Below are 19,786 nucleotides of genomic sequence, written 5' to 3'. Positions count from 1 at the left end.
GGAGAAAAAGTGGAGAAAAAATGGAGGAAAAAATGGAGAAAAAAATGGAGAAAAAGTGGAGAAAAAGTGGAGAAAAAGTGGAGAAAAAAATGGATAAAAAGTGGAGAGAAAGTGGAGAGAAAGTGGAGAAAAAGTGGAGAAAAAGTGGAGAAAAAATGGAGAAAAAAATGTAGAAAAAGTGGAGAAAAAGTGGAGAAAAAGTGGAGAAAAAATGGAGAAAAAGTGGAGAAAAAGTGGAGAAAAAATGTAGAAAAAGTGGAGAAAAATGGAGAAAAAGTGGAGAAAAAATGGAGGAAAAAATGTAGAAAAAAATGTAGAAAAAGTGGAGAAAAAGTGGAGAAAAAGTGGAGAAAAAGTGGAGAAAAAGTGGAGAAAAAATGTAGAAAAAGTGGAGAAAAATGGAGAAAAAGTGGAGAAAAAATGGAGGAAAAAATGGAGAAAAAAATGGAGAAAAAGTGGAGAAAAAGTGGAGAAAAAATGGAGAAAAAGTGGAGAAAAAGTGGAGAAAAAATGGAGAAAAAGTGGAGAAAAAGTGGAGAAAAAAATGGATAAAAAGTGGAGAAAAAAAGTGGAGAAAAAGTGGAGAAAAAGTGGAGAAAAAAATGGATAAAAAGTGGAGAAAAAGTGGAGAAAAAAATGTAGAAAAAGTGGAGAAAAAGTGGAGAAAAAGTGGAGAAAAAAATGGAGAAAAAGTGGAGAAAAAGTGGAGAAAAAATGGAGGAAAAAATGGAGAAAAAAATGGAGAAAAAGTGGAGAAAAAGTGGAGAAAAAGTGGATAAAAAGTGGAGAAAAAAGTGGAAAAAAAGTGGAGAAAAAGTGGAGAAAAAGTGGAGAAAAAAATGGAGAAAAAGTGGAGAAAAAGTGGAGAAAAAAATGGATAAAAAGTGGAGAAAAAGTGGAGAACAAAGTGGAGAAAAAGTGGAGAAAAAAAGTGGAGAAAAAGTGGAGAAAAAAATGGATAAAAAGTGGAGAAAAAGTGGAGAAAAAGTGGAGAAAAAAATGGATAAAAAGAGGAGAAAAAGTGGAGAAAAAGTGGAGAAAAAGTGGAGAAAAAATGGAGAAAAAATGGAGAAAAAGTGGAGAAAAAGTGGAGAAAAAATGGAAAGTGGAGAAAAAGTGGAGAAAAAATGGATAAAAAGTGGAGAAAAAGTGGAGAAAAAAGTGGAGAAAAAGTGGAGAAAAAGTGGAGAAAAAGTGGAGAAAAAAATGGATAAAAAGTGGAGAAAAAGTGGAGAAAAAAATGGAGAAAAAGTGGAGAAAAAATGGAGGAATAAATGGAGAAAAAAATGGATAAAAAGTGGAGAAAAAGTGGAGAAAAAGTGGAGAAAAAGTGGAGAAAAAAATGGATAAAAAGTGGAGAAAAAAGTGGAGAGAAAGTGGAGAAAAAGTGGAGAAAAAGTGGAGAAAAATTGGAGAAAAAATGTAGAAAAAAATGTAGAAAAAGTGGAGAAAAAGTGGAGAAAAAGTGGAGAAAAAAATGGAGAAAAAGTGGAGAAAAAGTGGAGAAAAAGTGGAGAAAAAGTGGAGAAAAAGTGGAGAAAAAGTGGAGAAAAAATATAGAAAAAAATGGAGAAAAAGTGGAGAAAAAGTGGAGAAAAAATGGAGAAAAAGTGGAGAAAAAGTGGAGAAAAAGTGGAGAAAAAGTGGAGAAAAAGTGGAGAAAAAGTGGAGAAAAAGTGGAGAAAAAATGGAGAAAAAAATGGAGAAAAAGTGGAGAAAAAGTGGAGAAAAAGTGGAGAAAAAGTGGAGAAAAAATGGAGAAAAAGTGGGGGAAAAGTGGAGAAAAAAATGGATAAAAAGTGGAGAAAAAGTGGAGAAAAAAAGTGGAGAAAAAGTGGAGAAAAAGTGGAGAAAAAGTGGAGAAAAAAATGGATAACAAGTGGAGAAAAAGTGGAGAAAAAAATGGAGAAAAAGTGGAGAAAAAGTGGAGAAAAAGTGGAGAAAAAATGGAGGAAAAAATGGAGAAAAAAATGGAGAAAAAGTGGAGAAAAAGTGGAGAAAAAGTGGAGAAAAAGTGGAGAAAAAAATGGATAAAAAGTGGAGAAAAAAGTGGAGAGAAAGTGGAGAAAAAGTGGAGAAAAAGTGGAGAAAAAGTGGAGAAAAAATGGAGAAAAAAATGTAGAAAAAGTGGAGAAAAAGTGGAGAAAAAGTGGAGAAAAAGTGGAGAAAAAATGGAGAAAAAGTGGAGAAAAAGTGGAGAAAAAAATGGATAAAAAGTGGAGAGAAAGTGGAGAGAAAGTGGAGAAAAAGTGGAGAAAAGTGGAGAAAAAATGGAGAAAAAAATGTAGAAAAAGTGGAGAAAAAGTGGAGAGAAAGTGGAGAAAAAATGGAGAAAAAGTGGAGAAAAAGTGGAGAAAAAGTGGAGAAAAAGTGGAGAAAAAGTGGAGAAAAAATGTAGAAAAAGTGGAGAAAAAGTGGAGAAAAATGGAGAAAAAGTGGAGAAAAAGTGGAGCACCCTTTGGTGCCTTTCATGTGGCACTAAGGGGTGCTTAGCTTTGTATTTAGCCAAAAAAATGAAAAAAAAAATGACGTAGGGTTCCCCCTAGTTTTGTAGCCAGCTAGGGTAAAGCAGACGGCTGCAGCCTGCAGACCACAGCTGGCAACCTCACCTTGGCTGGTAATCCAAAACTGAGGGCACCCCACGCTGTTATTTTAAATTAAATAAATAATTTTTAAAAAAAAACACGTAGGGGTCCCCCAAAATTGGATCACCAGCCAAGGTAAAGCAGACAGCTGGAGCCTGATATTCTCAGACTAGGGAGGTCCATGGTTATTGGACTCTCCCCAGCCTAAAAATAGCAGGCCGCAGCCGCCCCAGAAGTGGCGCATCCATTAGATGCGCCAATCCTGGTGCTTCGCCCCAGCTCATCCCGCGCCCTGGTGCGGTGGCAAATGGGGTAATATATGGGGTTAATACCAGATGTGTAATGTCACCTGGCATCAAGCCCTGGGGTTGGTGAGGTCAGGCGTCTATCAGATACCCGACATCACCAACCCAGTCAGTAATAAAAAAAAATAGATGAGAAATACATTTTTATTTGGAAAAACACTCCCCAAAACATTCCCTCTTTAACCAATTTATTAGAATGAAAAACAAATCCAGGTCTGCTGTAATCCAAGGAGTTGCCATGACGATCCACACTGTCCCAGTCAATGAAGAGCAGGATGTTCCCCATTGGCTGGGAGAGCAGTGCAGTGACCTGAGCTAACATCAATGGGTCAGCCCAGGTCACTGCAGGGGATGACAAGTGCTGCTGTCAGCGAGGTACATTACCTGCGCTGATCTCCAGCACACTGACAGCCCCTGTCACTGAGTTCAATGACCGGCGCCTTCACACCAAGTATCGCGAGAGGCCCGTGACGTCACCGCTAGTCAGTCTCGGGTCGGAAGCGAGAGGTGATGTGACAAGCGGCGGCCATGGAGGACAGTGACAGTGCTGAGGTCGGGATGGCGGGACTTCATCACCGCAGGTAAGCCGAGCGGGACCATGTGTGTGTGTGTGTGTGTGTGTACATGCTGCGGGCAGGAGGGGGCGGAGCGAGCTGAGCGGGGAAGTGTGGGCTTCCTGCACGTAACTAGGATAAACATCGGGTTACTAACCAAAGCGCTTTGCTTGGATACCCGATGTTTATCTTGGTTACCAGCTTGTGGCAGGCTGCCAGCGATGGCTCCTGCACACTGTAGCTGTAAAAAGCCCTGCTTTTTGCTGCTAGAACCGTTCTCGAACGTATCTAGAACTATCGAGCTTTTGCAAAAAGCTCGAGTTCTAGTTCGATCTCGAACAGCCCCCAAAATCACTCGAGCCTAGAACTGGAGAACCTCCAACCACGAACCGCGCTCAACTCTACTCATCACTAGTTATGATTGTTCAGTGAGTTTCAGAAGCAGAGTCAGTCGGCATGATCAGGCTATTAAACCATTGCCAACCAGAAAATATGTTTCTGGTCGTTTAACGCTGCACAATGTGAGTGGATCATTGGTCTCTGCAGTGTGAGTCAGGACACAGCACTTGTACATTACTTTTCTATCACTTCCTATCCTTAAATATGACTTGGAGCAGAGAAATGCAACATGATAATACTCCTTCTTGTTTACAAATAGAAAAATCCAAAATGCCATAGGACATAAATGAAAGGTGGGTCCAGAATCTGCTGGAAGCCCACACACTTAGCACAAACTCAATTGCATATTATAGAGATGAGGACAAGAGTTTTTAAAGTGCACGCATAACAAAATTTTATTTAGACAAGGTGAGGACAAATGAACATCCATATGAGCATTAAAAACATATTAAAAACATCGTATGACAGATTACTCCCATGTTACAATCTTATCATGGGTTCAAGACATGAGACTCTGTCACGCTCCCCGGGTCCTCGGCTCCCCTTCCCGGGTCCCCTGCCCCGCTCCCCGGCTCACCTGCCACGCTCCCCGCGTCCCAGTCCCTTGTGCCCGTCCTTCCTGGGCTTCCTGGCCGCCGATCCCGGCGCCCGACGGCCTCCCAGGCCCTGCTCGGCTCCCCTGCGTCCTCCTCTCAGCCTCCTTCCCTGGCTTCTGGCACCCGGGCCGCGCGCACGCGCATTAGGGCGCGCGCGCGGTCACTGACCCTTTCTTAAAGGGCCAGCGCCCATTAACAGGAAATGAGGTTAGACAGGTACGGGGTATAAAGGGGGTTCTTGTCCAAGGGGGCGGGGCCTGATCTTCGTGTTTTCTGAGCTAGGAGTCAGGTCTCCTTGTGTTTTCCTGCCATACTTACGTATCTCTCTTCTAGAGCTGATCCCGCCTCGCCATCCAGTCCTGCTGAATCCCGAGCCCCGCACGCTGTCCGTCTGCCATCTGACAGTCCGTACCATCTCGGATCCCTGCGGTGACCTGTCATCTCGCTCCCAAGGTTCCGGACCCCGCCTGACATCATCTCGGCCTCCGAACCTGAGCTACGTCACCCGGACTACCATCTGTGACTCCGTGGTCCCAGGGACTCCTTCGCTACCTTCACTTGCACGGACTGTTCTGCTGCCCATCAGTGCTTCAGCTACCGGACTCCCTACCACCATCTTAGAGTTCGGTCCAGTGGATCCACCTCCTGGGTCTGCCCGACCGCCCGGCCCTGACAGTAAGATCAGGCCATGGATCCCGCTGCAGCACTATTGGCCCTGCAAGAGGAACTCCAACGCCAGCGTGAAGTCCAGACCCGCATGCTGCAATTTATGACCTCCGTGGACACTCGCCTGTACACATTACAAGCATCAATGACGCCTGCAGCACCCAGGTCTCCCACTAGGCAATCCACGGCTCCCGCACCAGTGGCAGCCGCGTCGGATGCTTCCTGACTCCGTTTGGCGTCACCTCCTCGTTATGCTGGAGATCCCAAGACCTGCAGGGGCTTCATAAACCAATGCTCCCTTCACTTCACGCAGCTGCCCCATCTGTTCGCCTCCGACCAAGCCAAGGTCGCCTTTATAATGTCTCACCTGGAGGGCGAGGCACTGGCGTGGATGAACCCCTTGTGGGAGAAGGAGGACCCCATGACCAAGGATCTTCAAGAGTTCCTGCAGGCCTTTCGCAGTACCTTTGACGAGCCGGGACGCGCCTCTGCGTCTGCTTCATCACTTCTCCGCCTACGTCAAGGAACACTGACGGTGGGCCAATACGCCATCCGTTTCCGCACTTTGGCTTCTGAACTCGGGTGGAATAATGAGGCCCTGACAGCCGCCTTCTGGGAAGGACTGTCAAGTCGCATCAAAGATGAGTTGGTGGGTCGTGACATGCCCTCCACCCTAGATGCCCTGATTGCCCTAGCCACGCGAGTGGACATTCGTTTTCAGGAGCGCTCCAAAGAGCTGGTTCGTGAGCGACGTGCGGTACGGCACTCCTCTCCGCCACAGAAGTCCTCTGTGCCACAGTCATCTACAGCTGGGATTCCTGTCCACGAACCCATGCAGGTTGATCGAGTACGACAGTCTGACCAACGTCGAGCAGAGCGGCTCGCCAAGGGCCTCTGCTTTTACTGCGGAGGGGACACACATCTCCTACGCTCCTGTCCGGAAAGGCCGGGAAACTCCAAAGCCTAGGGTTGGTAGGAGAGGCCACCCTAGGTGCTGGGACTCTCTCCGACCCAGTTATGTGGACGGTACAAGTATCAACAGGAGAGACGCGCTTCACGGCTGAGGCATACCTCGACTCCGGAGCAGCAGGCAATTTTATCCAGCAGGCCACGGTGGACAAATACCAGCTGCCTGTTACTCTACTCGAGAAGCCCCTACTGATTGCCTCGGTGGATGGGAGACCCCTCTCTGATACCATCTCCTGGATCACGAAGCCGGTGGAACTGCGTATCGGTGCTCTGCACACCGAGAACATCGCTCTCTACGTCCTTCCACACATGTCCCACCAAGTCCTGCTGGGACTTCCTTGGTTGCGAACACACGAACCCTCAGTCAACTGGGGTACTGGCGAAATCACCCGTTGGGGCTCTGCCTGTCATGAGAGATGTCTAAAGTCTATACAACCAGTCCGACGACCTCCGGTTCCTGAGAACCTACCGGGTCTGCCCTCGGCCTATTGGTCCTTCACGGACGTTTTTGACAAGAAGGAGTCTGAGGTACTTCCGCCACACCGTCCCTACGATTGCGCCATCGACCTGCTCCCAGGAACAACACCACCTCGAGGACGGATATATCCGTTGTCTCCAGCCGAAACCAGGGCCATGTCCACCTACATCATGGAAAGCCTGGCAAAGGGATTCATCCGGAGATCCTCCTCTCCTGCGGGAGCAGGCTTCTTCTTCGTTAAGAAGAAAGAGGGTGACCTTCGCCCATGCATTGACTACCGGGGCTTGAATCAGATTACTATAAAAAACAAGTACCCCCTACCGCTCATCCCCGAACTGTTCGATCGGCTCAGAGGAGCCCGTGTGTTCACCAAACTGGATCTTCGGGGTGCCTACAACCTAGTTCGTATCCGCTCTGGGGACGAATGGAAGACCGCGTTTAATACTCGCGATGGGCACTATGAATACTGTGTGATGCCCTTCGGTCTGTGTAACGCTCCTGCCGTATTCCAAGAACTGGTGAACGACATTTTCCGGGACCTCCTCTACGTATGTGTAGTTGTTTATCTGGATGACATTCTTGTTTTCTCTCCGGACCTCCAGACCCACAGAGAGAACGTAAAGCTGGTTCTACAAAGACTGAGAGAGAATCGTCTCTACGCCAAATATGAGAAGTGCGTCTTTGAGCAGTCTTCTCTTCCTTTCCTGGGATACATCATCTCGGGGACTGGGCTGCAGATGGATCCCAAGAAGGTCTCCGCCATTCTCAACTGGCCTCCCCCTTCTGGACTGAAGGCAATCCAACGGTTCCTGGGATTTGCCAACTACTACCGCCAGTTTATTCCTCACTTCTCCGCCCTGACTGCTCCTCTCTCCGCTCTGACCAAAAAGGAGGCTAATCCAAAGGACTGGTCACCTGCGGCCGACGCCGCATTTTGCTCCCTGAAGCGAGCATTCGCCTCCTCTCCTGTACTCCACCGACCAGAGTTAAACCGCCAGTTCACCTTAGAGGTGGATGCTTCCTCCTCAGGAGCCGGAGCAGTGCTCATGCAAAAATCCTCCTCCGGGAAGATGGTGACTTGCGGTTTCTTCTCTAAAAGCTTCTCAGCACCTGAACGTAATTACACCATCGGTGACCGAGAGCTATTAGCGGTCAAACTGGCTCTGGAGGAGTGGCGCTACCTCCTGGAAGGAGCAGTGTACCCCGTGATTATCTACACGGACCACAAGAACCTGGAATACCTGCGGTCCGCTCAGCGACTGAACCCACGGCAAGCCAGGTGGTCCTTATTCTTTGCCAGGTTTGACTTCCAGCTTCATTTCCGACCCGCGGACAAGAATATACGCGCTGATGCCTTGTCTAGGTCTCTCATGCCCCTGGAGCAGGAGGAAGAGACTATCCAACCTATCATCTCTCCTAACAAGATTGTTCCGGTGGCTCCTGTCACTCTGGCCCAGATACCACCCGGGAAGACCTATGTCTCTGAGACCGACAGGGAAAAAGTGTTACACTGGGGTCATGCCTCGAAAACAGCCGGCCATGCAGGCCAGAAGAGAACATGGGGTGCGATTGTACGCCATTACTGGTGGCCATCCCTTCGCACGGACATTGCCGCCTTTGTCTCTGCCTGCCCCTCTTGTGCCAGGAACAAGACGCCCAAACACCTGCCCTATGGCCGTCTTCTGCCTCTGCCGATACCCTCAGTTCCATGGCAACACATAGCGATGGACTTTATTACAGACTTGCCAGTATCCTCCGGACACACAGTCATATGGGTCGTGGTGGATCGGTTCTCCAAAATGGCTCACTTCGTCCCTATGCCCGGACTGCCCTCTGCTCAGGAACTCGCGGAAGCCTATATACAACACATCTTTCGCTTACATGGCTTTCCTTCCCACATCGTGTCCGACAGAGGAACTCAGTTCACCTCCCGCTTCTGGAGGGCTCTCTGCAAACATCTGGGAGTGACTCTGGACTTTTCTTCCGCTTACCATCCTCAGTCTAATGGCCAAGTGGAGAGGGTCAATCAAATCTTGACATCCTTCTTACGTCACTATGTCAACGCCCATCACGACGACTGGTCCACGCTTCTGCCTTGGGCTGAGTTCTCCCATAACCACCACGTCAGTGAGTCGTCCTCCAAATCTCCCTTCCATGTCGTTTACGGACTACAGCCTTCCGTCCCGTTGCCTATATCCCCTTCTTCGGATGTCCCTGCTGCTGATACTGTAGCCCGTGACTTCGCTACCATTTGGGACTCTGTCAAGGCGTCCCTTGGGCGCGCTTCCCAGCGGATGAAGAAACACGCTGACAAAAGGCGTCTAGACCCTCCGTGTTTCTCTCCTGGTGACCTGGTCTGGCTTGCTTCCCAGTACATCCGCCTGAAGATTCCTTCCTACAAGCTGGGTCCTCGCTACATCGGGCCGTTTAAGGTCCTCAGCAAGATCAATGAGGTCTCCTACAAACTGAAGCTTCCGGCCACGATGAGAATACCCAACTCCTTCCACGTCTCTCTCCTCAAGCCGGTGTTCCTTGGTCCCTTCTCCGCTGCTGCCAGCCCGGCTCCTCCTCCTATTGCTGAGGACGACATCTACGCGGTAAGAGATATCGTGGCCATGAAGACTGTTCGTGGCCGGCAGTTCTTCCTGGTGGACTGGGAGGGGTATGGTCCTGAGGATAGATCCTGGGAACCCAGGGAGAATGTGGGCACTCCTCTGATCCGTGCCTTCATGTCTCGGTTGCGGGGAGGGGGGCGTGGGGGGGGGGGTGCTGTCACGCTCCCCGGGTCCTCGGCTCCCCTTCCCGGGTCCCCTGCCCCGCTCCCCGGCTCACCTGCCACGCTCCCCGCGTCCCAGTCCCTTGTGCCCGTCCTTCCTGGGCTTCCTGGCCGCCGATCCCGGCGCCCGACGGCCTCCCAGGCCCTGCTCGGCTCCCCTGCGTCCTCCTCTCAGCCTCCTTCCCTGGCTTCTGGCACCCGGGCCGCGCGCACGCGCATTAGGGCGCGCGCGCGGTCACTGACCCTTTCTTAAAGGGCCAGCGCCCATTAACAGGAAATGAGGTTAGACAGGTACGGGGTATAAAGGGGGTTCTTGTCCAAGGGGGCGGGGCCTGATCTTCGTGTTTTCTGAGCTAGGAGTCAGGTCTCCTTGTGTTTTCCTGCCATACTTACGTATCTCTCTTCTAGAGCTGATCCCGCCTCGCCATCCAGTCCTGCTGAATCCCGAGCCCCGCACGCTGTCCGTCTGCCATCTGACAGTCCGTACCATCTCGGATCCCTGCGGTGACCTGTCATCTCGCTCCCAAGGTTCCGGACCCCGCCTGACATCATCTCGGCCTCCGAACCTGAGCTACGTCACCCGGACTACCATCTGTGACTCCGTGGTCCCAGGGACTCCTTCGCTACCTTCACTTGCACGGACTGTTCTGCTGCCCATCAGTGCTTCAGCTACCGGACTCCCTACCACCATCTTAGAGTTCGGTCCAGTGGATCCACCTCCTGGGTCTGCCCGACCGCCCGGCCCTGACAGACTCCAAAGTATGATGGTACAGCACTGTCAGAAAAATCATGTAATAATAAATCAACATTAATTTCTCTTAGAGCATACGACAGACGTTTATAGAGGCAAAATCCTGAGCATGAAGTGCATTGCTCAGGTAACTATACCAACAGGCAGTGACTGTACCCCAGAGTAGCCATCAGCCAAGTATAATGAGAAAGGAGAATCTGTCAAAAAGCAGCCCCAGAATCACCTACGTACGTTTCGATATTACAGAGTGAAAATCTTCATCAGGGAGGAGGCGTCTCGTGCAGCACATCCATGATGGCAGGCTTTAAATATATGGCGATAGTTACCGCGGACCCGGAAGTCACACTGTCGGCGGTCGCGTCACCGTGCCAAGCGAAATCACGCGAGATGCAGGCCGTCAAGTCGTATACGCGCATGCGCGGGAGCGGGGACGCGTCACCAAGGCTCCCGCGCATGCGCGCGACGCTAAGACGGCCGCGGCTACGCGGGCACGCGAGGCACCAGGCGCGATCGCTCAGGGACATCGGCATAACAAGACCAAAAAGGTGAGTATAGGTCGGTCCATATATACAAAGTCATTTTTATATAATTCTTTATAACCCAATACATGACAATGATAAAGTGCGTCCTTAAATGTACAGAAAGGATCTTGATTTCCAGATGGCATTCGCGTGGTTATTTTCTGGGTCCTAAAAAAGGACATACAGATATCCCATTAAAGCCAGACATACAGGGAGAGATGCACGGAGTAAAAAAGATTAAAAATTATTATATTAAAAACAAGGGATGCAAATAAAGAGAAAGTAATGGTGGCAATTTTACACTGTGAGTGTGCCAACAAATTGCACATATATAACAAAAGGGATGTATGCATAGATGAGACCATATGAACCACATATTTTGTGGAATTAAATGACCCCAAAGAGAGAGGAAAGGTCATACAAAGCCATATCATGATTTATAGAAAGGGAGAATAACTCACCGATTCGTTTAGACCCATGGAGACCAATGTGTCCAAGGTCACTATCCACTTCGTTTCACACTGCGCCAGGCGTTTCCTAAGATCCCCACCCCTGATTCCCCCCATTATCACATCGATACCTCTTATCTTTAGTTTCGAGGGGTCACAGGAGTGGTGTGACTTAAAGTGCCTGGGCAGTGTTTTATCCCTGTGGATGCTTCCCGTGTGGTCACTGTGTGGCTTGTGGCAATGTCTTGCGGAGCAATACATTTTGCTCATCTGATGGCCTGAAAACCTATAACATCAGGCATTATATCACTTGTACAACCACACATGTGGTATATTTTGCCACATGCACGTGCCCCCTGACCTACGTGGGACTCACCTCTCGGGAGCTCCGAGTCAGGGTCAGGGAACACGTGAGGGACATTGCCGCAGCCAAAACAGAAGAGGACCCATCAACACTTAAAACACTGCCCAGGCACTTTAAGTCACACTACTCCTGTGACCCCTCGAAACTAAAGATAAGAGGTATCGATGTGATAACGGGGGGAATCAGGGGTGGGGATCTTAGGAAACGCCTGGCGCAGTGTGAAACGAAGTGGATAGTGACCTTGGACACATTGGTCCCCAGGGGTCTAAACGAATCGGTGAGTTATTCTCCCTTTCTATAAATCATGATATGGCTTTGTATGACCTTTCCTCTCTCTTTGGGGTCATTTAATTCCACAAAATATGTGGTTCATATGGTCTCATCTATGCATACATCCCTTTTGTTATATATGTGCAATTTGTTGGCACACTCACAGTGTAAAATTGCCACCATTCCTTTCTCTTTATTTGCATCCCTTGTTTTTAATATAATAATTTTTAATCTTTTTTACTCCGTGCATCTCTCCCTGTATGTCTGGCTTTAATGGGATATCTGTATGTCCTTTTTTAGGACCCAGAAAATAACCACGCGAATGCCATCTGGAAATCAAGATCCTTTCTGTACATTTAAGGACGCACTTTATCATTGTCATGTATTGGGTTATAAAGAATTATATAAAAATGACTTTGTATATATGGACCGACCTATACTCACCTTTTTGGTCTTGTTATGCGGATGTCCCTGAGCGATCGCGCCTGGTGCCTCGCGTGCCCGCGTAGCCGCGGCTGTCTTAGCGTCGCGCGTATGCGCGGGAGCCTTGGTGACGCGTCCCCGCTCCCGCGCATGCGCGTATACCACTTGACGGCCTGCATCTCGCGTGATTTCGCTTGGCACGGTGATGCGACCGCCGACAGTGGGACTTCCGGGTCCGCGGTAACTATCACCATATATTTAAAGCCTGCCATCATGGATGTGCTGCACGAGACGCCTCCTCCCTGATGAAGATTTTCACTCTGTAATATCGAAACGTACGTAGGTGATTCTGGGGCTGCTTTTTGACAGATTCTCCTTTCTCATTATACTTGGCTGATGGCTACTCTGGGGTACAGTCACTGCCTGTTGGTATAGTTACCTGAGCAATGCACTTCATGCTCAGGATTTTGCCTCTATAAACGTCTGTCGTATGCTCTAAGAGAAATTAATGTTGATTTATTATTACATGATTTTTCTGACAGTGCTGTACCATCATACTTTGGAGTCTCATGTCTTGAACCCATGATAAGATTGTAACATGGGAGTAATCTGTCATACGATGTTTTTAATATGTTTTTAATGCTCATATGGATGTTCATTTGTCCTCACCTTGTCTAAATAAAATTTTGTTATGCGTGCACTTTAAAAACTCTTGTCCTCATCTCTATAATTCTTGTTTACAAAGCCAGACATAGCATCGCAAATATAATCTGTACTAGGGAAACGTTATAGGGAAGACGGCATCAACATGGAATAAGTATACACAAGAGCCTATATTATGCTTCAGTACAAGCCTATGCTGCATTATATAGGCGAAACAAAAAATGCTGGACAGCTGCAGCAATTTTGCAGTCTTAAATCTTGGTTGGTGTACAAAGATGTAATAACGCTAGATTGTGCTACATCACAATCAAAATGTATGCTTCCTATTCTGTACACATACCCTTTAGTTTAAATAGTATCTCATAAAGTGTCTTAGGGTTTCGCTTCTATAGATTTTGTACTGGCACCTCAGGCTATATCTCTGAATAGCTTTTGAAGCATTCAAGCATGAGTGTGATGGGAAAAGCAGTTAACTACTATCATTAGTATAGAATTAGCAGGAATACAATTACAAGTTCCGTCTTAATGAATGTACGGTCTATATGCGTGAGGCGTATGCAGTCATTTAGTTCTCCAGTTAATGTAGCTTATATCTATATATTACAGCATTCTCTTTTACCACTTGCACGCATGGTATACAATCTATAGTCACTATTGACAGTCATTAAAATTGTATAATTTTATTTTTTCAAGAGTTCACTACAATTTTATACTCACAGCAGTATTATAACTTATTAAGTAACTAAAGGAATAAAAAGTTCAGATCAATGTTAAAAAAAAGAAAGGAAGATAATTTTTATCTATGTAAACTTAAATAAGAGTCAATAAATACAGCTAATTAGGCTCAATGGATGTCAGTGACATAAAAGGTAATTTCCATAGTCAAGAAAGGTTAATAAACTTGTTGACTGAACACACCTGGTTTAACCTTGTGTTAAGCTGGGTTTACACACTGCAACATCGCAAAGGACATCGCTGTAACGTCACCGGTTTTGTGACGTAACAGCGACCTCCCTAAGTCTCTGCTAAGTCGCTGGTGAGCTGTCAAACAGGCAAACCTGGCCAACAACTCAACAGTGACCCGGACCTGCAGAGCGACCTAGCTGGTTGTTGGGGACGTTGATAAGCAGCCTTTTGAAAGGGAAGTTGCTAACAAAGTCTCTGCAAAGTCTTTCACACACTGAAACTTTCCAGCGATGCCTGCTGCACAGCGGGAAACAAAGGACCTAGGAATGGTCCTGAACGATTTGTAACGATTACAACTTCACAGCAGGGGCCGGGTCGCTGATAGGTTTCACACACTGCAACATCACAAACAACATCGCTATTGCGTCACAAAACCGGTGACGTTACAGCGATGTCGTTTTAGAGGTTGCAGTGTGTAAACCCAGCTTGAGACATGATACTGTGTAATCAGACCTTGGTAACTTGATACATCATTCCTTCAGAGGTTCCTTAATGTGACAAATCCTCATTCATTCTCAGTATATGTTTAGTTCACATAAATGCTAAAGTTTTAGAAAGTTATATAGGCTAAAATTTGAGAAAAAAACCCCTTTAACTAAATATTTGCTAAAACATTAGCATACATATAATTATATAACTGTTTGCACAACATAGCAGATCCATATCATCCAAATTTGTAATATGTCCTTGTGCTTGGGAACAGATGGATTGCAGACCATCACATTAATTAATATTGTCTAACCATAACTAATTAATAGCGTCTAACTTCAATTCAACTACAAAATTGTCCTTCGCATGGCCACTTTTAGTCGGTAGCTCGGGACACTATGTGCCGCATCATTTATCTGCGTCTGCTGCAATTGATATGATTATGTTGTGGAAACCTTTTAGCAGCGGAATGCTCCGTGTAATAGTTTTTAAACACTTTGTTTAAACCTGTCTTTAGAAACCTTTCCAAACTATTTGCCTGTGGGTCACATATCTCACCACTTTATTTTGCACAAATGTCTACAATATCTCAGAGACAGGCATCGATAGAGGTAATATATGTGATATCTATTGTGGTATTATCAAACTCTTAAGCTGGCCATACACATATTGGCTGAACAGCCAAATTCATCAGGACCAGTCAACCATCCAATATATATGGGGGGGCACACAATTCTGCCCGAGTGGCAGCTGTCAAGGGAGATAAGGACCAAGCAGTTGGATTACGACTGCTCAATCATTTATTTTGGAAACATAAACCATTTGGCAGCGACCTACTCTGCTCTTCCTACACATGCAGGAGAACAAGAATGCTTATGGGACCGTCAGGATATGTGTACGCTCAGCTTATACTCTTTAGTAACAAAGCTCACTTAATCGGCTATTGGAACCATGGACATTTTAGATTTTGCTTGTTACACAAAACTGTAGCACATTTTACAATTAGTGCAGCATTTAAAAAAAAAATGATTCTCCAAGAACACAAAATGTCAAATTCTAAATTAGTTCTAAATTAGATTTTAAAGCTGTACTTTTTATCTACTAGATAGTTAAAGAAATGATCTGCATTACCCAGGAGCAACGATTAAACAGTGTACAAAGTTGATTCAGCTCCGCCACCAGAGTAGATACATCTGATCGTGGGGGTGTCTGACCCAAAATGATCTGGTAGGTAAAACAATATGTTGTTCCAAGACAATACCTTTAAAATTAATTTTCCCATTTCCAAGTGAACTTGATTATTGCATATTGAATGGTTAATATTGATCTTTGCACAAAGACAAAAAGGCAGTGAACACACACAACAGCTTCTACAAAAACATACAGTAGCACCTTTACTACTCAGGGCCGCCATTAGAGCATGACAAACCCTGACTGGTGTATGGCGCCCGGTGAAGCGGGAGGCCCGGCCAGAGCCTGGGATAATTACTTAGCCTTATTAAGCCCTGGGCCGGGTCAGGCCCACCTCTTCACCAGTCCCCGATCACAGCCGCAGCAGAGGGGCCCAGCCATGTCGCTTTGGCCACTACACATGGCTAATTTACATGTGAAGGGGCAGCGCATACAAATTAGCCATGTGCTGATTCTGTTATTGTTCTGTATGTCTGTGTGCAGCAGCGTGATGAGGTCATTACTCTGCGACCTCATCACACTGCTACAGGAAAGCAGAGACACAGAGGTGGCGAGGACTCGGTAGCTGGCAGGGAAAGGTAAGCGATCCATGAGCTGAACACAGGAGCGAGACGATCGCAAGGGTGGTGGGGTGACCCGCCGACCCCAGTCCCTGCCTTGCTTCAGCTGTATTTGGAAGGCTCACATCCAGCTGAAATTCATTGCTGCTCAGAGAGGACGCCCCGTGATGTGGGAGCTGGGGAGGGTGAGTAAAATGTTTTGGGTTTTTTTGCGGCACACAAATATACCAGGCGGATCCCAGGAGGGGAACATATATACTAGGAAGGGGACAGAAACCAGGATGGGGATATATATATAGGAATTTGCCCAGGAGGGGGATATATACACCAGGAGGACCCCAGGATGGGAAATATATACCAGGATAGGGACAAATAAACCAAGATGGGGACATACTGTATATACCAAGAGCAGTCCAGGAAGGGGACATATATACTAGGAGGAGGACATATATGCTAGGAAGGTGACAAATAAACCAGCATGGGTACATGTATACCAGGATGAGCCAGGAGGGGGACATATACTATATATCAGGAAGAGGACATATATACCAGGAGATATTATAAAGAGGGGCAGTGTGTGTGGGGGATTACTGTAGTATATAGAGGGGTAGTGTATGAGGGGTGATATGCAGAGGGCCAGTGTGTGTGGGAGGATATTATAAAGGGGGCAGCTTGTATGGGGGATAGTATACAGAGGGGCAGCGTATGTGAGGGATATTATATAGAGGGACAGTGTATGTGATATATTATACCAAGGGGCAGTGTGTGTGGGAGATATTATATAGAGAGGCATTGTGTGTGGGAAAGATATTATACGAGGGGCAGAGTGTGTGGAGGGATATTATACATAAGGGCAGTGTGGGAGAGATTATGGAGAGAGGTGGTGTAGAAGGTGTGTTATGGAGAGGGGCAATGTAGAAGGTGTATTATGGAGAGAGGTGGTATAGAGGGTGTATTATGGAAAGAGGCAGTGTTGAACCTGTGTTAGGGATAGGGGTGGTGTGTGGGCAGGCTTCCTTGTTTTGCATATTTCCCAGGGGGCATTGCTCTAGAATCACTGTGTTGAGAAAACACGTGATGGTGCTCTGCGGTGCTGGATGTTGATCTCCAAAGGTCAACCATCCTTACCTATATAGTCTTCTACTAGGCATTGCTCCGACTAGCCAGTTTCCTACTCCACACTGATGAGGGGCAAATACCCCGAAACAGCTGTCTGTGGATGGATACCATGTTTTGGCATAGGTGGTTTTCTTGACTGGAGACTGCCCTTCCCGTGGTTTTTCCTTCCCGGTGAAAGACCTGGCTAGTTACCTGCCAGCGTTGAGAAACATGTGATGGTGTCTCCGCGGCTTCGTTGTTTTGCATATTTCCCAGGGGGCATTGCTCTAGAATCACTGGGTTGAGAAAACACGTGATGGTGCTCTGCGGTGCTGGATGTTGATCTCCGAAGGTCAACCATCCTTACCTATATAGTCTTCTACTAGGCTTTGCTCCCACTAGCCAGTTTCCTATTCCACACTGATGAGGGGCAAATACCCCGAAACAGCTGTGTGTGGATGGATACCATGTTTTGGCATAGGTGGTTTCCTTGACTGGAGACTGCCCTTCCCGTGGTTTTTCCTTCCCGGTGAAAGACCTGGCTAGTTACCTGCCAGCGTTGAGAAACATGTGATGGTGTCTCCGCGGCTTCCTTGCTTTGCGTATTTCCCCAGGGGCATTGCTCTAGAATCACTGCGTTGAGAAAACACGTGATGGTGCTCCGCGGTGCTGGATGTTGATCTCCCGAAGGTCAACCATCCTTACCTATATAATAATTAAGCACACCTTATAGAGGGTGTTGATGTCATTATACCACACCCCTCCTCATTACAGAAATACACATCACCTGATTTACTTAATCGGTAGTTGGCTCTCAAGCCTATACAGCTTGGAGTAGGACAACATGTATAAAAGTATCATGTGATCAAAATACTCATTTGCCTAATAATTCTGCACACAGTGTATGGAAAAATATACAAGCAGTGAAAAAACTCTCTCTCTTTCTGTATATATATATATATATATATATATATATTATATAAAGCTGAATGTGTGTATGTGTGTGTGTATGTATGTGTGCGTGTATGTCCGGGATTGGCATCCGCACCGTCGCAGCTACAGCCACAAAATTTTGCACACTCACACTTCTGGACCCCGAGAGCATCATAGGCTATGTTTGAGGGGAAATTTTAACCCCGCTCTTTACAGTTATTCCCCAAAAAACCTGCCTCCATTAAAGCGAATGGAGCTGGGAGCCACAGTGCAGCCAGAACTTCAGAAGAATGCGCAGCCACGCCCTTATATAGAATGTTGGCGTGTCACAATGCAGCCAGGGAAAGAGACAGACACAGACAGGGAAAGAGGCAGACACAGACAGGGTAAGAAACAGACATAGACAGGGTAAGAGACAGACACAAAGCGACAGACACAGACAAAGAGACTGACTGACAGGGAAAGATTTCAAAAGACTGACCTGCACATCCTACAAGTGTGTATAGGTGCCAGCTGAAAAAACCTAGCAAATACAAAATGGATACAGCCGCACACTAAATGCCATCAATGTATAAGGGAACTCTGGTACTGCATTACTGCTATATGAAAAAATGAGATTTTTAGTTTATGAATTGGCCAATGCATGTAAGCCCGGAAACCAAACGGCAAGGTAAATCTCAATATTCCGGGTCCCTAACTAAAATGCCACTATCTAGGTTAAAAACATCCTTGTCTGGGCAGCTAGACTAAAAATCTAACTTGAAATGCCACTATCTGGACTAACCTCCATGTCTGGGCAGCTAGGACTCCTGGTATAAGGATTGTGAACACAGCCTGGTTTATAGGGCGGAGTGCTCAGTCAGAAAAAAACTCACTGCAAATATTTCAAAAGACTGACCTGCACATCCTACAAGTGTGTATAGGTGCCAGCTGAAAAAACCTAGCAAATACAAAATGGATACAGCCGCACACTAAATGCTATCAATGTATAAGGGAACTCTGGTACTGCATTACTGCTATATGAAAAAATTAGATTTTTAGTTTATGAATTGGCCAATGCATGTAAGCCCGGAAACCAAATGGCAAGGTAAATCTCAATATTCCGGGTCCCTAACTAAAATGCCACTATCTAGGTTAAAAACATCCTTGTCTGGGCTAGACTAAAAATCTAACTTGAAATGCCACTATCTGTGTTCTGTCTCCTATTCATTAAATAGGATAAGGGTAATATCGTTTGTTGCCCACAAGAGGTCACTGTTGGCTTTCTTATGTTTTCCTCATACATCTCCATAGTATTTCTGTGGGTTGGAGCCTGTTGCTTTAAGGAAGAGATACTTCCTTGGACCGCCCTTTTTTCCCTGCCCTTCCTGAGTTGGAGACCAGATGTCTTGGTGCCTCCATAGGATTCAGAGGTGCTATTAGCTGGCTCCAGTTCCTTTTCTTCAATCGTTCCTCCTGACTAGTGGATCTCGGTAGGAATCATTGTACTAAACTACATATTTATGTTAGAATATGTGTACAGTTGTTATGTAGGCACTGGGAAGTAACAGTGGCTCTACTCAGATTACATAGGCTGTGATACATGCAGAGCAGGTGTAGGGCAGCTTCAGCAGTGTAAATGTTGTATTCAGTCATATGCATTGCTCTCTATGTTATGCAGATTCTGTAAATACCAGTACTACTATGTATGTCATTCTGTTATTTGTGATATGCCTGTACTGATTTGGATTTGTATCTTTTGTTATAGTTTTTACCAATCAATCATCCATTTCTTATGATCATCCACCTATCCATCATCATTTAATAAATAAAGACTTAAAGGCAACACAGTCTGTTTATT

Source organism: Anomaloglossus baeobatrachus, chromosome 3 (genome assembly GCF_048569485.1).
Source record: "Anomaloglossus baeobatrachus isolate aAnoBae1 chromosome 3, aAnoBae1.hap1, whole genome shotgun sequence".
Classification (NCBI taxonomy): domain Eukaryota; kingdom Metazoa; phylum Chordata; class Amphibia; order Anura; family Aromobatidae; genus Anomaloglossus; species Anomaloglossus baeobatrachus.
This window is presented reverse-complemented; position numbering follows the sequence as displayed.